The sequence below is a fragment of the Palaemon carinicauda genome, chromosome 11, assembly GCF_036898095.1.
Source record: "Palaemon carinicauda isolate YSFRI2023 chromosome 11, ASM3689809v2, whole genome shotgun sequence".
Taxonomy (NCBI): Eukaryota; Metazoa; Arthropoda; class Malacostraca; order Decapoda; family Palaemonidae; genus Palaemon; species Palaemon carinicauda.
In genome coordinates, this window is record NC_090735.1 from 7,848,714 (window position 1) to 7,869,908 (window position 21,195).

Here is a 21,195-nt window from a genome sequence, read left to right on the forward strand (position 1 = left end):
ATGGGCGATGTGGTCAGAGGTGGTTTGAGGCAGAATGGAATCCTGTAACCGTTCCTCAGCCAACTGACAGACTGGGCGTCTGCACCTCTCTTCTCCCAGGCTCGCCAGAAGATCTTGAGTCTGGCTCCTACTGCTGTCTGGAGATGCGGAGAGTCAGTTTTTTCCTTTAGATGTCCTGGATCCTTTCCTAGACTTGCTCCTGTGAGAGTCTGGGCGGGAGCTTCCTCGGCTGGGGGCTCTACCACGAAAGGGCGGTATGAACCTCGTAGCAGGGGTATCAGCCACTGGGGAGCGATAAGTCTTGGGGACTGAGGTAGCAACCTTAGACTTACGAGCCGATGAGGCTACAAGATCGTGTGTATCCTTTTGTATCAGGGCAGCAGACAAGTCCTTAACCAGCTCTTCGGGGAAGAGGAACTTCGAGAGCGGAGCAAAAAGGAGTTGTGACCGTTGGCAAGGTGTAATGCTGGCGGAAAGGAAGGTACACAGTTGTTCCCTTTTCTTCAAAACCCCTGATACAAACATCGACGCAAGCTCACCCGATCCATCCCTAATGGCCTTATCCATGCAGGACATTAATAGCATGGCAGAATCTTTGTCCGCAGGAAAGGTCTTCTTGCTGAGGGCCCCCAGGCACCAGTCTAGAAAGTTGAACATTTCAAATGCTCTAAACATTCCTTTCAGCAAGTGATCCAGGTCTGAGAAGGTCCAACAAACCTTAGAGCGCCTCATTGCAGTTCTCCGAGGCGAGTCTACCAGACTTGAGAAGTCAGCCTGGGCAGAGGCAGGTACTCCCAAGCCTGGTGCTTCTCCTGTGGCATACCAAACGCTCGCTTTCGAAGTGAGCTTCGTTGGAGGGAACATGAAAGAAGTCTTGCCAAGGTGTTGCTTAGACTGCAGCCACTCCCCTAAGATCCTTAATGCCCTCTTAGAGGACCTAGCTAGGACTAGCTTAGTATAGGTGGACTTAGCTTGTTGTACGCCCAGCGAAAACTCAGATGGCGGAGAGCGGGGAATAGCAGAGACAAAGTGGTCTGGGTAAACCTCCCTAAGTAGAGCCAAGACCTTACGAAAATCAATAGACTGTGGAGAAAGCTTGGATTCATCCACGTCTGATGAGGGATCCAGGTGTGCCTCCTCATCATCAGACGCCTCATCACCAGAGTGAAGCGAAGGTATCGGACAAGAATGCTGAACAGCAGAGTCAGAACGAGTAGGAACAATAGTAGTGGTTTCCTCTACAAGTAACTGTTGAGGGAGAACCTGAGGCTCAGACTGCAAAGGCTGAATAGCAGACGAAGCAGAAGGAAGGCGCATGGGTGGAGGAGGCTGACTCCTAGCATGAGCGGTTGAACCCAAGGATTGCGCTTGCTGAGCGGTTGGTGGAAGCGGAGTAGCAAGTTCCTGTTCCTGTGGTGTGAGCGGAGCGTGATGAGGTTGAGGCTGCGCAGAACAAGGTAAATGTCTCGCAAGCTGAGGCTCCTGAGGCGCAAGGCCAAGGTGTAGTGGAGCTTGCCTTGTGGATGGTTGAGCTCGCTGCAGCGAGAGCTGAGGAGACTGACTCATGGACGGGAGAGGTTGTTGTACCTCAGCCAAGAGTTGCACCACTGGTGGAGCAGCAAAGGGAGGTGGAGGAAGAGAGGTATAATCCTCCTGATCCCATAGCAAAGGTTTCCTTAAAGAAGGCGGAGGCTGAACACCACTGGGAACAGCAAACTCAGACCGTGGCTCAACATCGTACGCCTGGCAGGTGGTACTGCGATCAGGCGGAGCAAGCGCAGGCGGAGCGAGCGCAGGCGGAGCGAGCGCAGGCGGAGGGAGTGTAGGCGGAGGCGGAGGAGCAACACTCTCAGCCCGACACTCACGCATCAAGTCCGAAAGCTGTGCTTGCATGGACTGTAGTAGAGTCCACTTAGGGTCGACAGTCGAGCTCTGTTGTGGCAGAACCTTACTCCTCTTGGGCGGAGTGCAGTCGACAGATGACTGCGGCGAGTCAGAGCTGAGCCAATGACTGCAACCTGGCTGAGCACTCGCGGACTGGACTCTGCGTTTAAGTGGTCTCGAGACCTGAGACCAACGTTTCTTCCCTGACAGATGATCAGCGGACGAGAAAAAGACGGGCTCAATCGTCTGCGGGTGGGAGTGACGGTCTTTGGAAGACACGCCCGCAACCACCGAGGAAACTTCTGTGCGCCTAACAAGGCCTGCCGAACCCTTATGCCCTTCGACATTGCTTCTCCCCTGGGCATGGGAGCTTGCAAGAGGTCCCGGACTTTGAGGACGACTGGCTCGCACAGAAGAATCCTCACGCACCACACTGGCACTGACACTAGCACTTGGCACTGCACTGACACTAGCACTCGTCACAGCACTGGCACTAACTCCACCCACTGCACTCTTGACCTTAAGTTCCTTAACTTCGGCCATCAGAGACTTATGGTCACTTACCACTGACTCTACTTTATCGCCTAAGGCCTGAATAGCACGCAAAACAACAGACATATCAGGCGGAGGGCAAACAGTAGGTTCGGGGGTAGCCACTACAGGGGTAGGAAAAGGTAGGGGATCATGAGGTGAGGAAAACATTGAAGAGTGAGAAGAACTCCTCCTAACTCTACCTCTCTCTAACTTAGATGAATATTTTAAAAGACGGACAAATTCCAGTTCCGAAAGTCCGGCGCATTCCTCACATCGATTTTCTAACTGACAGGGCCTGTCCCTACAGTCAGAACAAGCGGTGTGAGGATCTACCGAGGCCTTCGGAATACGCCTATTGCAAGACCTACAACGTCTATGGGAGGGGGCTTGCGAAACGTCAGACATCTTGAATCAAAGAGTTAGCCAAAGGGGTTTCCAAAATCAAGCAAAAGATCGTTAACCGTTAATCAGGACTATATAAAAGCTATCTAGCTAATATAAGAAGGTTTCCAGTAATGCGACAGCCGAAATCTGAGAGAATACTTCACCAATTAGCCGTGAACAAACTCGAAGATCATAAGCGTATCCCAGAACGTCTTGCCGGAAGCACGACAGAGGAATAATTGAGGAGGTGTCAACAAGAAGTACTTGAGTACCTGGCCACAGGTGGCGCTGGTAAGTACACCCCCTTCTAGTATTGTGATAGCTGGCGTATCCCTCCATAAAATTCTGTCGGGCAACGGAGTTGACAGCTACATGATTATCGGGTAAGTTTAATATTGAAAAACTGCTGGTTATCATCTAAGAAATATTGCGTTTATAAAAAAGTACCAGGACAAAAATTCTGTAAAGAAACTTGTGATTAACTGGATTACCAGGATTGACTACTGAAACTATATTACAATTTACCAAAAGTGCAACTCAAGAAATTACAAAAAAAAAAAAAGAACAGAGGAGCAAGACTGATAAAAGGTGTCCCACCTAGAGAAAGGATCACCCCTATAGGCTACTAATCAAATTTACACTGGCTGCCGATTAAAGCGAGAACTGAATTTAAAATATGTACAATAACCCACCAAGTTATCAGAAACGGGCGTCCAAAATATTTAGGATAATTGCTACATATTGCCCAGCCAACAAATCTTGTCGACATGAGAATAGTTACAGCTGGCTTCAAACTGTTGGAACCTAGATTTATGTCTACTTTAGGCTCCAGAGCCTTTAAATATGCAGTCCCGAGACTATATAATAAGCTCCCACAAAACATTTGAATGATTGAAGACATTAAGGCTTTCAAGAGGATACTGAAGACTTTTTTATTTCAACAGTCATACAACAGTGACAATTTAACAGTAAATGAATAATACGCGATATGAAACGTTAAATGCTCTGAACGAATAAGGTAAAACGACAGCAGAGGTCCTGTAGAAAGTGGGGTTCCCCTGCTGTATGGGACTGGAAAAGCACCCATCAAAGTAAAGTAAAAGTAAAGTTTTTTTTTCTATAATTTCATTCAAATCAAACAAAAAATCCTCCTTATTAATATTACCTTTAAAAATGTCAGCTAATGCAGCTCCAGTAATTGGTTTTCACAGATTCTATGCTCTCATTGAAGAGCAGCAAAATTTATTATAAACCTTCAATTTCCAGTCTCCCATAGCTCATTGCTCAAGATTCACCTGAAAGAAAAAAAAAAGTGAAAATATTTTTAAAAATTTGCCAAACCTTCTGTATAATTATATAACAGAATTAAGCATGATGTTCTTGCTATCATAATTATCTAAAAGGACCTTTCAAGAGCCAAAGTTACCTATTAATTGGTATTAATGGATTGATAATCATAAGTTTGCAGTTTCAAAAATATCTGATTAATACTATTGACATTGAAAAAATGAACAATACTAATAAATAATTATCTACACGCTATTCTTAGCAACCAAAATTTCTTTGTACAAAAAATATTATTGCTGGGTGTCTAACCTAAGATCCCCATCATTAAAAGTCGCACACATATGTAGATGCATTTCTCAATGAAGCTGAACAAGAGATGTCTACGGCTGTGAAGTACTGAAAGTTTTATAAATAGGGGACACTGTAAAGCACAGCCATGAGAAAAGTATCCAACTAAATTCTCTCTAACAACCTAATCAAAGAGCTAGCAGATCAATATATCACTACAATTAGGAACCCCACTGAGTATCCCTTAAAAACTAGGAGGGATTGGAAATATAGACGGAGATGTTCCACTTCCCTTGAATGAAGAGGGTACTCAGACAATTTCCTACTACCCCTATGTCAATAGCATCTGAAATACTAGGCTCATGCATTGGTTAATCAAACCTAAGGGAAATAGTCAAAGGATTAGCTGTTATTCCCTTCTTGAGGTAGTGAATGGCTTCAAAGGGAAGCATTTTTCTTACCCATACCAGACTTATGGCGACGGGTCAGTGCCGCTTGCTCATCAGTAACATGTGTAAAAGCCATAGCTGCCAAAGCAGCATCTTTCTCTGCTTGATGAACCTCTAAGGGTACCAAGGGTCAAGTAAGCTCCATTACACCCTACTAGCAGAGGCAAGCGGCTCTCTAAAAGCAAGGACCTTTCTCTGTCATAATAGGAATGGGGAGCATAAGTGCAACAACTCTTTCACCTGACCAACAGTGCTGGTGATCAATCCCTAGTGGGCCTGTTTAACTGCAACCGATCAAAGGCAGTAGCCATCATTTGGTGTCAGAGCTACTCGACCGGATCCAATGATATCAGTTAGTACAAATTCGATTAAAGGCAGTAGCCATCATTTGGTGTCAGAGCTACTCGACTGGATCCAATGATATCAGTTAGTACAAATTCAGATGCTCCCTCCTGATGAAGGAAGGTGGCTTCCTTAAGGCCAGTATTCCTTCCATACCACAACAGGAACAATTCTCTTAATAGTAAACAATGGACTGATGAAATCAAGTGGTGTTCAAATTTCTGACGATCGATAGGTTTGTGTTAATATGCTCTGGCCCATTAGTAATACATAAAATGCGTAAAAATGTTATTTTTATTAATAAAATAAATTTTTGAATATACTTACCCGATAATCATGTAGCTGTCAACTCCGTTGCCCGACAGAATTCTATGGAGGGATACGCCAGCTATCACAATACTAGAAGGGGGTGTACTTACCAGCGCCACCTGTGGCCAGGTACTCAATCATTTGTTGTTGACACCTCCTCAATTATTCCTCGGTCCACTGGTTCTCTCTGGGGAGGAAAGGGAGGGTCGATTAAATCATGATTATCGGGTAAGTATATTCAAAAATTTATTTTATTAATAAAAATAACATTTTTCAATATTAAACTTACCCGATAATCATGTAGCTGATTCACACCCAGGGAGGTGGGTGAAAACCAGTGTACAAGATTAAAGGATAGCTAAGTATCCCATATTTCATATAACAGTTATCTCAAATAACAATGAAATAATAAGTACCTGGTAAGGAAGTCGAATAGAACCGTTACTCTGCCTCTTTATTTAAAGTTCGTCTTCCTTACTGAGCGCAGCGTTCCTCTTGGAGGCTGAATCAACCCAAAGGTGCCAAAGTACACGGGGTTGCAACCCCTACTAAAGGACCTCTACCAAACCTTAAACCCAGGCGCTTCTCAAGAATGAATAGACCACCCGCCAAATCCAAGGATGCGGAAGGCTTCTTAGCCTACCGTAACAACCATAAAAAAACAACAATAAAAGTATTCAAGAGAAAGGTTAAAAAAGGTTATGGGATTAAGGGAATGTAGTGGCTGAGCCCTCACCTACTACTGCACTCGCTGCTACGAATGGTCCCAGGGTGTAGCAGTTCTCGTAAAGAGACTGGACATCTTTCAGATAAAATGATGCAAACACTGATTTGCTCCTCCAATAGGTTGCATCCATTATGCTCTGCAGAGAACGGTTTTTATTAAAGGCCAACGAAGTAGCTACAGCTCTTACTTCGTGGGTCCTTACCTTCAGCAATGCAAGGTCTTCCTCCTTTAGGTGAGAATGTGCTTCTCTGATCAGAAGCCTTATATAGTACGAAAGCCCATTCTTGGACATGGGTCTCGAGGGTTTCTTGATGGCACACCATAAAGCTTCTGACTGTCCTCGAATAGGTTTAGACCTCTTCAGATAATATTTGAGAGCTCTGACAGGGCAAAGAACTCTCTCTAGTTCGTTACCTACCATGTTGGAGAGGCTAGGTATTTCGAACGATCTAGGCCAAGGACGTGAAGGAAGTTCGTTCTTTGCTAGGAATCCAAGCTGAAAAGAACATGTTGCAGATTCGGTTGTAAAACCAATGTTCTTGCTGAAGGCATGAACCTCACTGACTCTCTTAGCTGTTGCAAGGCAAACGAGAAAAGCAGTCTTGAGGGTAAGATCCTTGAAGGAAGCTGACTGGAGAGGTTCGAACCTAGATGTCATAAGGAACCTTAAGACTACGTCTAGATTCCAGCCTGGAGTGGAAAGACGACGTTCTTTAGACGTCTCAAAAGACTTGAGAATGTCTTGAAGGTCCTTGTTGGAAGACAGGTCCAAACCTCTGTGACGGAGAACTGAGGCCAACATGCTCCTATATCCTTTAATCGTAGATGTAGAAAGGGATCTCCCATTCCTAAGATGTAGAAGGAAGTCAGATATTTTGATCACAGAGGTATTGGTAGAGGATATTGAATTGGCTCTACACCAGCTTCGGAAGACCTCCCATTTAGACTGGTAGACTCTACGAGTGGAAACTCTTCTAGCTCTGGCAATCGCACTGGCTGCCTCCTTCGAAAAGCCTCTAGCTCTAGCGAATCTTTCGACAGTCTGAAGGCAGTCAGCCGAAGAGCGTGGAGGTTTGGGTGCAACCTGTCTACGTGTGGTTGACGTAGAAGGTCCACTCTTAGAGGTAGAGTCCTGGGGAAGTCGACTAGCCATTGCAGTACCTCTGTGTACCATTCTCTTGCAGGCCAAAGGGGAGCAACCAGCGTCAGCCGTGTCCCTTCGTGCGAGACGAATTTCTGCAGAACTTTGTTTATTATCTTGAACGGTGGAATGCGTACAGGTCGAGATGGGACCAGTTCAGAAGAAAAGCATCCACATGAACCGCTGCAGGGTCTGGAACAGGGGAACAATAAAGCGGAAGTCTCTTGGTTATGGAGGTGGCAAACAGATCTATGGTAGGTTGACCCCACAAGGTCCAAAGTCTGTTGCACACACTCTTGTGGAGGGTCCATTCCGTGGGAATGACCTGATTCCTTCTGCTGAGGCGATCCGCTGAAACATTCATATCGCCCTGGATGAACCTCGTGACCAGAGTGAGGTTTAGACCTCTTGACCAAATGAGGAGGTCCCTTGCGATCTCGTAAAGGCTCCTCGAATGGGTCCCTCCTTGCTTGGAGATGTAAGCCAAGGCTGTGGTGTTGTCTGAATTCACCTCCACCACTTTGCCTAGCAGGAGGGACTTGAAGTTCAACAGGGCTAAATGAACTGCTAACAGTTCCTTGCAGTTGATGTGGAGTAATCCTTGTTCCTTGTTCCATACTCCTGAGCATTCCCGTCCGTCCAAGGTCGCACCCCAGCCCGAGTCCGATGCATCTGAGAAGAGATGAAGATTGGGGGTCTGGATGGCCAATGATAGACCCTCCTTGAGAAGGAGATTGTGCTTCCACCACAGGAGAGTGGTCTTCATCTCTTGGTTGATAGGGATAGAGACTGCTTCTAGAGTCGACCCCTTGTCCCAATGAGCAGCAAGATGGAATTGAAGAGGGCGGAGGTGGAGTCTTCCTAGCTCGACAAACAGGGCCAGTGATGAGAGGGTCCCTGTGAGACTCATCCACTGTCTCACTGAGCAATTGCTCCTCTTCAGCATGCTCATGATGCACTCTAGGGCTTGGTTTATCCTGGGGGCCGATGGAAAAGCCCGAAAATCCTGACTCTGAATCTCCATTCCCAGGTACACAATGGATTGGGAGGGAATGAGTTGAGATTTCTCTATATTGACTAATAGACCTAGGTCTCTGATTAAGTCTAAAGTCCAATTGAGGTTCTCCAGACAACGACGACTCGTGGAGGCTCTCAACAGCCAGTCGTCTAGGTAGAGGGAGGCTCTGATGTTCGATAAGTGTAGGAATTTCGCTACATTCCTCATCAGATGAGTAAAGACCATAGGAGCTGTGATTAGGCCAAAACACAGGGCTTGGAACTGATAGACAACCTTTCCGAAAACGAATCTCAGGAAAGGTTGGGAGTCTGGATGAATGGGAACGTGAAAGTATGCATCTTTCAAGTCCAACGAGACCATCCAGTCCTCCTGTCTGACCGCTGCTAAGACCGACTTGGTCGTCTCCATCGTGAACGTCTGCTTGGTGACATACTCGTTGAGAGAGCTGACGTCCAGCACCGGTCTCCAACCTCCTGTCTTCTTGGCCACAAGAAAGAGACGGTTGTAGAAGCCCGGGGATTGATGGTCCCGGACTATAACCACTGCCTTCTTCTGCACAAGTAGCGACACCTCCTGTTGCAATGCTAGCCTCTTGTCCTCTTCTTTGTAGTTGGGAGAGAGGTTGATGGGCGATGTGGTCAGAGGTGGTTTGAGGCAGAATGGAATCCTGTAACCGTACCTCAGCCAACTGACAGACTGTGCGTCTGCACCTCTCTTCTCCCAGGCTCGCCAGAAGATCTTGAGTCTGGCTCCTACTGTTGTCTGGAGAAACTGAGAGTCAGTTCTTTCCCTTAGATGTCCTGGATCCTTTCCTAGACTTGCTCCTGTGAGAGTCTGGGCGGGAGCTTCCTCGGCTGGGGGCTCTACCACGAAAGGGCGGTATGAACCTCGTAGCCGGGGTATCAGCCACTGGGGAGCGATAAGTCTTGGGGACTGAGGTGGCAACCTTAGACTTACGAGCCGATGAGGCTACAAGATCGTGCGTGTCCTTTTGTATCAGGGCAGCAGACAAGTCCTTAACTAGCTCCTCGGGAAAGAGGAACTTTGAGAGAGGAGCAAAAAGGAGTTGTGACCGTTGGCAAGGTGTAATGCTGGCGGAAAGGAAGGTACACAGTTGTTCCCTTTTCTTCAACACCCCTGATACAAATAACGACGCTAGCTCACCCGATCCATCTCTGATGGCCTTATCCATGCAGGACATTAATAGCATGGCAGAATCTTTGTCCGCAGGAGAGGTTTTCTTGCTGAGGGCCCCCAGGCACCAGTCGAGAAAGTTGAACATTTCAAATGCTCTGAACAACCCTTTCAGTAAATGATCCAGGTCTGAGAAGGTCCAACAAACCTTCGAGCGTCTCATAGCGGTTCTCCGAGGCGAGTCCACCAGACTTGAGAAGTCAGCCTGGGCAGAGGCAGGTACTCCTAAGCCTGGTGCTTCCCCTGTGGCATACCAAACGCTACCTTTCGAAGCGAGCTTCGTTGGAGGGAACATGAAGGAAGTCTTGCCAAGGTGTTGTTTAGACTGCAGCCACTCCCCTAAGATCCTTAAAGCCCTCTTGGAGGATCTAGCTAGGACAAGCTTAGTATAGTTGGACTTAGCTTGTTGTACGCCCAGCGAAAACTCAGATGGTGGAGAGCGGGGAATAGCAGAGACGAAGTGGTCTGGGTAAATCTCCCTGAGTAGAGCCAAGACCTTACGAAAATCAATCGACAGTGGAGAAAGCTTAGATTCGTCCACGTCTGATGAGGGATCAAGGTGTGCCTCCTCATCATCCGACACCTCATCAGCAGAGGGTAGCGAAGCGATCGGACCAGAATGCTGAACCGCAGAGTCAGAACGGGTAGGAACAATAACAGTGGTTTCCTCTTCCAGTAACTGTTGAGGGAAAACCTGAGGCTCAGACTGCAAAGGCTGAACAACAGACGAAGCAGAAGGCAGGCGCATGGGTGAAGGAGGTTGACTCCTAGCAAGAGAGGTTGAACCCAAGGATTGCACAAGCTGAGCGGAGGACGGAGGCGGAGTAGTCCGTTCCTGTTCCTGTGAGATGAGCGGAGCATGATGAGGTTGAGGCTGCGCAGAACAAGGTAAAGTTCTCGCAAGCTGAGGCTCCTGAGGCGCAAGTCCAGGGTGTAGAGGAGCTTGCCTTGAGGAGGGTAGAGCTCGCTGCAGCGATGGCTGAGCAGACAGACTCACGGAGGGGAGAGGTTGTTGTACCCCAACCGAGAGTTGCACCACTGGTGGAGCAGCAAGGGGAGGCGGAGGAAGAGTGGAATAACTCTCCTGATCCCAAAGCAAGGGTTGCCTTAAAGAAGGCTGAGGCTGAACACCACTGGGAACAGCGAACTCCGAAAGTGGCTCAACATCGTACGCCTGGCAGATGGTGCTGCGACCAGGCGGAGCAAGTGCAGGCGGGGCGAGCACAGGCGGAGCGAGAACAGGCGGAGGGAGTGTAGGCGGAGGAGGAGGTGCAACACTCTCAGCCCGACACTCACGCATCAAGTCCGAAAGCTGAGCTTGCATGGACTGAAGCAGGGTCCACTTGGGATCGGCAGAAACGATAACAGACTGAGGTAAAGTCTTAACAGTCGGGCTCTGTTTTGGCAGAACCTTACTCCTCTTGGGCGGAGTACAGTCGACAGATGACTGAGGCGAGTCAGAGCTGAGCCAATGACTGCAACCTGGCTGAGCACTCGCGGACTGGACTCTACGTTTAAGCGGTCTCGAGACCTGAGACCAACGTTTCTTCCCTGCTAGTTGATCAGCGGACGAGAATAAGACGGGCTCAATCGTCTGCAGGTGGGAGTGACGGTCTAAGGAAGACACGCCCGCAACCACCGAGGATAGTTCTGTGCGCCTAACAAGGCCTGTCGAACCCTTAAGCCCTTCGACATTGCTTCTCCCCTGGGCATGGGAGCTTGCAAGAGGTCCCGGACTGGGAGGACGACTGGCTCGCACAGAAAAATCCTCACGCACCACACTGGCACCACTAGCACTTGGCACTGCACCGACACTAGCACTCGTCACAGCACTGGCACTAATTCCACCCACTGCACTCTTGACCTTCAGTTCTTTAACTTCGGCCATCAGAGACTTATGGTCACTTACCACTGATTCTACTTTATCGCCTAAAGCCTGAATAGCACGCAAAACAACTGACATATCAGGCGGAGGGCACACAGTAGGTTCGGGGGTAGCCACTACAGGGGTAGGAAAAGGTAGGGGATCATGAGGTGAGGAAAACATAGAAGAGTGAGAAGAACTTCTCCTAACTCTACCTCTCTCTAACTTAGATGAATATTTTAAAAGACGGACAAATTCCAATTCCGAAAGTCCGGCGCATTCCTCACATCGATTTTCTAATAGACAGGGCCTGTCCCTACAGTCAGAACAAGCGGTGTGAGGATCTACCGAGGCCTTCGGAATACGCCTATTGCAAGACCTACATCGTCTATGGGAGGGGGCATGCGAAACGTCAGACATCTTGTTTCAAAGAGTTAGCCAAAGGGTGATCCAAAAACAAGCAAAATTCGTTAACCGTTATATCAGTATTATATAAAAGCTATCTAGCTAATATAAGAAGGATTCCAGTAAAGCGACAGCCGTTAATCTGAGAGAATACTTCACCAAATATCCGTGAATAAACTCGAAGACCATAAGCGTATCCCAGAACGTCTAGCCGGAAGCACGACAGAGGAATAATTGAGGAGGTGTCAACAACAAATGATTGAGTACCTGGCCACAGGTGGCGCTGGTAAGTACACCCCCTTCTAGTATTGTGATAGCTGGCGTATCCCTCCATAGAATTCTGTCGGGCAACGGAGTTGACAGCTACATGATTATCGGGTAAGTTTAATATTGAAAAAGAAAATTCCATGTCCACTGGAAATTAAAGTATCGAATGTTGACAAAATTAAAAAATAGTGCAGTACCAGCTGAACTCGGTTGAGTCCCTTGTCAGGCTGGGAGGAACGTAGAGAGTAGAGGTCCCCTTTTTTGTTTTTGTTTCATTTGTTGATGTCGGCTAACCCCCAAAATCCGGGGAAGTGCTTTGGTATGTGTATGTATGTATATATATACTGTATATACATACTGTATATATTTCGAATTATAAAACAATCCTCTAAACCAGGCGCCTACAAATTGTTTCAAAGTTCGGTATCATTGTAGTGTATTACCGGGCAATGTAGCCTAGTAAAAAAAACTACTTTTTCTTATAGAAAAATTACGCTCTCTTCGAAAATGACACTCGTTCCCGTCGCAAATGAATAGTTTCAGAAATATGTATATATCTATATCCTACGGTAATGGGGGACCCCCAATGGGAACTCAGGGTTTTGGGTGGGGAAAACATACTGGGGAAACTATGTATAATCGTAAAACAAACATTTTCTTCATTATACATTACCTTCTTGGATTTATAAAACCGGAGGAAAAGTCAAAACAGTATAACTGGATAAACTTGGAGGCGCCGTTGCAAAGGTTATGTCTCATGAAAAAATACAGTACTGTAACCAGTGCTGCGAACATCTAATCTAGATCAAATGTTAGCATACCATGCTAACATTAGCACCCTCTCGTACGTACGTACGTGCATACCAGTTTTCGATCTTCTGCACAAAAACCCCGCCAACTGCGCAGAAGCTTTTCCCCCACCAATAGGATTTCTTCTTCTCTAACCGTGCAATGTAACTTTCCGTCTCTCTACCAGCTCTGTTCAGGTCTATTACTTGATTAGTTATGTAATACCCCCGTATACATATTAATTTTGACCCAAGAATTACTAGTTTTATTATCCTATACCTTATAAAATCAGCTCATTTTATATTCCCATTCAATATCATTTATCATACATTCCATTTCATCTTCCTATATTGGGTTTATTTCTTTTGTTATTTCCTTGTCACTCCCCAGTTTCACATAAATACTTGCTCTGGACAAGTTTCCCTATCCAGTTCACTCATGTTTACCCTCTAGACTTCGTTGTTTTCCGTTAACCAATCACAAACCGATACAAAGTTTACACAAGGGGGTTGTCAGTTGATATTTCCCTACCCCATTCCTTTATCTCTTTAAGTGGTCTGTTCATACCCCTTCCACCAAATCCTTTTCCCTGGAAACCTTTGACCTAGTAAGGAGTCCGTCATTTCATGTGAGATTTATTTTTTCGAATTTTGCGATGGAGGAAGTTATAGAAACTTTTAACGGCTGCAGTATTCCATACCTAAAAGCATTTGCTAAATTCCAAGGTGATTTTTATAATTCTTCATCCAATGTTGATAATTTCCTTAAAGCACACAATGTAATTCCTCAACGTTTACAGTGCCATTCCCTCCTATCTTACAGGAAAGACACCCACGTGTTTTATTGTAATACCGAAACCAAGATACCTAAAACCAAAAAGAAACGCTGTTGTGGTTACTGTATACCGTTACTTCTTATAAAGGTAAATTTTTGGGGGAAAAGTCACCTGCCCCCATGGAAGATGATAATATTTGCAAAACCCTTTTTACATAAACATTGGGACCATGATACCCTCATGGAGGGTATCGACATATCCTCCAAAACTAGTGTCGATTGGAGAAGTTTCTGTTCCGAGGTTACCGAATACTTCTTCGATAATCAAGAGGCGATTGGTGGAGCTGGAGTAATAGTTGAAATAGACGAATCACATTGTGGGATCCGTGTGTACGATATGTTTTCCCGCGCATTTATAAAGACGTGCGGAGCCTGTTGCAGGCACTTGTAATCTGGGTATCTGATTAATAAACAATGAATCGTCATCGACTCTTCTTCTTCGACCCCAAGATGGCGCAGTGAGATATGAACCTACGCCTGTGGAGCGTAGATCAGGATGGCACCACCTATTAGACCTCGTCTTGCAACGCCCTCCAGGAGGGCCATCGCAACTCCGTCACTTCGTCAGGCCCGCGACACCATTATGTCCCAGCAATGAGCTATCACTGCACTGCAAACCCAGGTGGCTAACCTGCCGGTAGCCGGAGTGCCACGGGTGTCCAATGCTTCAGCTCCTGAGAAGTGTGATGTGGAAATGTCTTCAGCGGCGTTCAGGACATGGAGGCGGTCTATGGAGTGCTGGATTCACCTGAACAGGTGGCCTAGTTTGGAGGCCGTCATGCACATCCGTCTTCTGTGTGTGCCAGCTCTACAGAGAGCTTTAGATGCAAAGTTCTCAGCGGCCCAATGGTCATGTGCGAGCCCCAAGGAGGCATTAGATAGCGTTGAAAAGCTAGTACTACGGTCATCCAACCAAGCAGTGCTATGGAGCGAATTCTTTAATGATGTTCAGGCCACGGATGAGCCTATCAATGTGTATTTTCAAAGGTGTTCTCAGTTAGCTCTAGATTGCAAGTTCGAGTGCCCACAGTGTAATTCCGATCTGTCTGAATATATGCTATTGCGTAAAGTGATGGTAGGGTTGAATAATTTAGTGCTTAAGAGAAATTTTTCAAAGTTATCATAGGTATGATAGCGTAGACGCCCTCAGGGCACAGTGCATAGCATTTGAAGCTGCGGTTAGGGATGTAGGTGAGAGCGGGAAAATTTCCCGCCAAATTGCAAGTTATCCGCCAGTCGAGGCAGCCAATGTCACGGAGGAGGGGGTGTGTGCAGCCGCCACTATCCACCGTGCTGTGCATCGTACGCCGCCAACGAGGTGCGGCAACTGTGGCAGTTCGCACTCTGCTAAGAATTCGTGTTTGGCCAAAGGTGTTACTTGTTATAATTGCCAGAAAGTGGGGCATTTGAAGAAATGCTGTAGGGGCAAACGTAAGGTCCTGCCAGAAGTATCTAGTGCTGTAGTGATTGCATCTACCGCCGTTGCGGGACAACCGTTATTAAATGTATCAGTGTCAGTGCCGGGGGGGAGGGAGTGTGTACCCACCACCGCCGTTGCCGATACGGGGGCCCAGGTTTGCGTCGCTGGCAGCGAGCTGTTGCAGCTGCTGCACCTCGACCCCGCGAAAGTTGAAAAGCAGCAGACGCTGAGAGATGTTGCAGGCATTCGTTTGAAGTGTTTAGGGGCAACTAAGTGTTGTGTATCATTAAATGGTCGATCCTCTATGCAGGAGATTTTCTTCGTGAATTCTGCAACAAATTTATACTTGTCATTGTCAATGTGTAAAGAGTTGGGTCTAGTCCCAGCTACGTTCCCCTATCATCTCGCCAGTGTTGCCACCGTTGATACAGTAGAGGAGGTGGATCTCTCACGTCCGACAGTGTTACCATTACCCCCGCTGGAAGAAAACGTTCCCTTACTTCAAGATTGGCTACTCCAACGTTTTTCGGCGACAACCTTCAACACCTCCAAGTCACCCCTCCCAGTTATGGAGGGCCCACCCCACCGCATCCACCTCGTCACCGGGGCCATACCCTATGCTTGCCACACACCTGCAGCGGTCCCAAAGCACTGGGAAGATGAAGTCAAGGCTCAGCTGGAGGAGGACGTACGTAGGGGCATCATCCACCCAGTACCACCGGGGGAGGCCACAGAGTGGTGCGCCAGAATGGTAGTAGTGGCCAAAAAGGATGGCCACCCGAGGAGGACAGTGGATTATCAGCGCTTAAATGCATGTTGCAAGAGGGAAACGCACCATACACCAGCACCCTTTGATATAGTATCTGGTGTACCTGTTCGAAGCTATAAGACTGTTGCAGATGCGTTCTGGGGTTTCCACCAGGTGGAGTTGGATGAGGACAGCCGAAGACTGACAACTTTCATAACCCCATGGGGCAGGTACCAGTATCGTCGCACCCCGATGGGCCACTGTGCAGCTTCCGATGCCTACACTCGACGGTTTGATGACGCAATTATGGATATTCCTCGCAAGTACAAGTGTGTAGACGACACCCTTCTGCATGACATAAGTGTTGAGGGAGCCTTTTGGCACACCTTTGATTTTCTCATTTTCTGGCTACCTGCGCGAAGAAAGGCATTACCCTAAAACCAGAAAAGTTCTCATTTTGCAGGAGAGAGGCTACCTTTGTTGGTTTTTACCTGGGGTGGGACTCGTATGAGCCTACAAGTGAAAGGTTGGCTGCCATAAGAGACTTTCCCATGCCAGCCCAACCATCAGTTACGGATATCAGATCCTGGTATGGTTTCGTCAACCAGCTGGCACCCTTTTTGGCCACCGCGCCCCTCATGGAGCCGTTCCGGGAACTACTGAAGAAATCTACAGGAAAGAAGGTATATTGGGACGAACAACTGCAACACAAGTTCCGACAGGCTCAAGATATTATTTGTCGGCTGGCAAAGGATGGACTACGGTATTACGACAAGACTAGGCCTACAGCAGTAATCACAGATTGGAGTAGGGAAGGTATAGGTTTCGTTGTCCTGCAACAGTACTGTGGTTGTACCTCCCTAGAGACCCCTTGTTGTTGCAAAGGGGGTTGGCGGCTGGCTCTGTGTGGGAGTCGTCACCTGTCTGCTGCCGAATCCGGATACGCAGCAGTGGAAGGAGAAGCTTTGGCAGTGGCCTGGTGTCTACGGAAAGCAAGATTGTTTCTGTTGGGATGCCCCTCCCTCATTATCGTAACAGACCACCGCCCACTAGTGAAGCTTTTGGGGGATAGGGCCCTCACAGATGTGGTGAACCCAAGGTTATTCCGCCTTAAAGAAAAGACTCTGCAATATAAGTTCACAATAAAGTACCTGCCAGGAAAGTGGAATTCAGCAGCCAATTTTCTATCTCGGTACCCCTCCCTAATGGCAGTCCCAGATAAGGAGGACACCATACAAGAAGAAGATATCTCCGCGGCGGTAGCAGCAGCAACAGTAGCTGTATTGAGCCAAGATGACGGTATTACAATGGACGAAGAGATGGTCATGGACGCAGCAAATAATGATCCCGTATACCAGCTGTTGCTTGCAAGAGTCCGTGCTGGGGACTGGCCTAAGCAAAAATCCCAAGAACTACAGTGTCTTCGACCCTTCTACAGCGTAAGGGACAGGTTGGCTGCTGCACAAAGTATGGTGACATATACCCATGAGGAGGGGGCAGTGAGATTAGTGGTACCTGACTCATTACGTAAAAAGTAGCAAGGAACCTGCATGCCAGCCATCAAGGGCTAGATTCGATGTTACGTCGTGCAAGAGCAACCGTGTATTGGCCTGGAATAGCAGGCGACCTGGAACAATGCCGAGCTTCCTGTGATGTCTGCAACCTGCACACGCCCTCTTCACCGCCAGAAGTCATGATTGTTACCCCTCCCCCTGAGTACCCCTTCCAGCAGACGGTGGCTGATCTCTTTCAACTCGAAGGACAAGTTTATTTGGCCTACGCTGACAGACTGACGGGTTGGCTAGAAATAACGCATTTCCCCAAGGGAACTGGTTCCAACAAAATTATAGCAAAACTACGTGGCTACTTTTCCAGGTGGGGGGCTCCCGAGCAACTCTCCACTGATGGAGGCACTAACTTGGCTAGTGAGGAGATGATGGACTTTCTTAAGAAATGGAGGGTTACTGTCCGCCTTTCATCTGCTCATTATCCGCAGTCAAATGGGAGGGCAGAGGCTGCTGTGAAATCCGCCAAAAGAATCATCCGCTCGAACACGGGGGCCAACGGTAGTTTGGACAACGACAGGTGCACACAGGCAATGCTGCAATACCTGAATACGCCCTTGAGAGAGATAGGCAAGTCACCAGCTCAACTAGCAACAGGAAGAGCACTTCGTGATGGTGTTCCTACAGCAAGACAGCAGTATAAGGTAGATCGCCACTGGAGAAGAACCCTTCGACAGCGGGAAATATTGATGGCATCGTCTAGTGACAGATTTCCCCAATCACCAAGACAACGCTCTTGCAACATGACTCCATTGCATGAGGGCACCCAGGTTAGGATTCAAGATCCCGGGACTAAAAGGTGGGACAGATCAGGTGTCATCATCTCCCATCACCCATACCGGCAGTACACAGTAAGGCTTGACGGGAGTGGAAGGTTATCATTGCGCAACAGAAAACATTTAAAGGGACAGATAGCTTGTCCCACGCCCAGCCCACCGTCTGACCCAACCCCTAGCACCACACCAGCAGCAGTGAGAGCCCGCCCAGGTCTAGCTCCCCCACACCCAGTCTACCCCGTGCTACGAGACCGCAACGCTCCAGGAAAGAACCTGGCTGGCTCACTGAATTTGTTAAGTAATATGTAATTGTCATTGCTTTTGTGTACTGCTAGCCTATAAATAGATGATTTCCTTGTCCACGTGTTATTATGGATTTTTTTTTTTTTTTTTTTAAAGAATTATTGAAAATTCATGCTATACTATACATCTGATAGTGTTGCTCACATTGCTTTGTTCTGTGAATGTTTTAATTTTTTCTTGTATGGCTATGTTTGCAGTATGCAGTTGATCCATTTCTATTATGCCAATTCGACCCATTTTTATTAAGCGATTATAGATTTATTTACTCTGATTATTTTTGTGTAGCTAGATGCTACATTGTGCATCCTATCTGTTTTGTTACTGATTTACCCCATTTGATAATTATCAGATTGCAGTGTAATTGTTGTAATTATTACATGTCAATCTTGGAGGGGCATGTGGGATCCGTGTGTACGATATGTTTTCCCGCGCATTTATAAAGACGTGCGGAGCCTGTTGCAGGCACTTGTAATCTGGGTATCTGATTAATAAACAATGAATCGTCATCGACTCTTCTTCTTCGACCCCAAGAGGAAAAGCTAAATACAACCGTGGTAGACTGTTAAGTGCCATATGGGTTTTTGAACGTGAATCAAAGAAATTTTTCATCCCTTTAGTTCCCCCCCGTTTCTACTAAACGTGATTTTGTAACTCTAATTCCCCTCATTCAGAAATATATCAAACCTGGTAGTGTTATTAGTGTTAAGTGGTCTGCCTACAACTCTCTTTTGGAAATTGGTTACGAACATAAAACTATTAATCATTCTGAACATTTCGTTGACCCCCAAGACTCCATCCATACACAAAATATATAACGACTCTGGAGAGAAGTGAAGGAGTGGGTACAGAGACCTGGAATGAAGACTGAATATTTCAAGCAATATTTTTCCAGGTTCTTTTTTACCCACTGCTACCCAGAACATGCGTTATTGCACCACTTCTTCATTACTGCCAGTCGACTCTACCCTCCGATACAACAAAAGCCAATGGACCCCCTAGACCCACAAGACCCCGATGTCCCACAACCATCCACATCCCAGTCATAGGAGTTAAGATGTCAGTCTCACCCTCCCATGACCAGCAAGTTTCAACATCCCCTTCTTAAAGGTAAGTCATTCCACAAAAGTCATTATATTGGTTTTGTTACCTGTTAACTTCTAGGTTAGGTTAGGTTGGTTTGTTAGGTTCTGTACCCTTTTTATATATTATTACGTAAAGTGTATATGGAACAATTCATTAAAATACACATGATAATATTACCGTAACATTGCTACCATTAGCAATGCCTTTGTAACGTTGCTCATTCTAACGTTCGTAATACATACATGAGTTTTGTGACCTGGGAACTCCTAGGTTAGGTTAGGTGGGTTTGTCAAGTTCTGTACCCTTTTTGTACTTTTATATAGTGTAAAACTTAAATGGAAAAATTATTTAAAATACGTAAGGAAATATCTAGCATTATTATCGCTAGTAATGTCACCGTACCGTTGGTACCGATGTGTACCGTTCGTAAAGTGGTTAATTTTACCGTTCTCAGTAAATACCTGAGGTTTGTAACCTGTCAACTACTAGGTTAGGTTAGGTTAGGGTGGTTTGTTAGGTTCTGTACCCTTTTAATACTTTTTATATAGTGTAACCGGTAATATCACCTTAGCATTTGCAACGGGAACAATCCCGGCCAACGTTGGTAACACTGTGTATCATAGGTAACGTTGCTAATGTTATCGTTCACAGTACATTCGTGAGTGAAGTGGCACCGTTGAACAATTGCTTATATTTAAACATTTTAACACAACATCATGATTATATTGAACCATTTAACAGAATATGTGTTTTCCTGCAGAAAATAACACGGTTTAACCGCTTTCACCTTCATTTCCTCCGTAATAACAGCAACCAATTTGGCAACTTAAAGTTAGTCGGATTGGTTGATCTGTTGGTTTGCAGTTGAAATGAAGGTCAAATTCGGTTAAATCGCGTTATTTACTATAGGAAAACATATTCTGTTCGAAACCACACCCTGTAATACAATACAACTTTACCCAAAGTTCTATATTCTATTAAAACTAATATTCATTACACATCAGACTTGCGTAGCAGTTAGGATTTGGATCTAAGATGTGCCAGTGGTACAATGTCTTGGCCTATGACTGCAGACTCAAAATGGAGTAGGCCAACCAACATTACAAACTACCTATCTATACATTTATTAGTTGAAAATAACTAATAATACTTTAATATAACTGTCTCTGTATTCAAATTAACGGTACTAACCTTTTTGGGAAAATGTGGGATGTTTCATTGCAGAAAATGTCAGGTTTTTCAATTACTGTGTTCCTACATGAAGACCAAAAAGTGTCGTGACACACCTGGATGCGGAACAATACATTTGGCAGGATTATTGGAACGTGGAAATATTTTTTCTAATCAAATCCTTATTTACTATAATCTTTCTTTTTTTATACAATGACATAAAAAATAAACCAAAATATGCATTAAATACACACTTAACTCAGCTTGTTTTACGATAAAATGGAGGAAATACCATGGACTACTTTCTGACTTTTTTTTCCCAAATTTATTCTGATTTTTTATACAAGATTGATTGATTGATTTGAGGTCTTCAGTTTTTATACAAGTAATATATATATATATATATATATATAT

At 46.0% G+C, this 21,195-nt stretch overlaps 1 long non-coding RNA gene across 1 annotated transcript in view; it reads right to left on the reverse strand.

Moving 5' to 3' along the window:
* The window catches only part of LOC137649573 (uncharacterized), a 35,860-nt gene extending 14,952 nt beyond the window's left edge, over positions 1 to 20,908 (reverse strand). Inside the window, exons 1-2 of the long non-coding RNA XR_011045786.1 lie at positions 20,803 to 20,908; positions 3,968 to 4,097 (exon numbers count right to left, since the gene is read on the reverse strand). This is a non-coding gene — a long non-coding RNA (uncharacterized lncRNA). The remainder of the gene's footprint in view (positions 1 to 3,967; positions 4,098 to 20,802) is intronic.
* Positions 20,909 to 21,195: the final 287 nt, after the last annotated feature.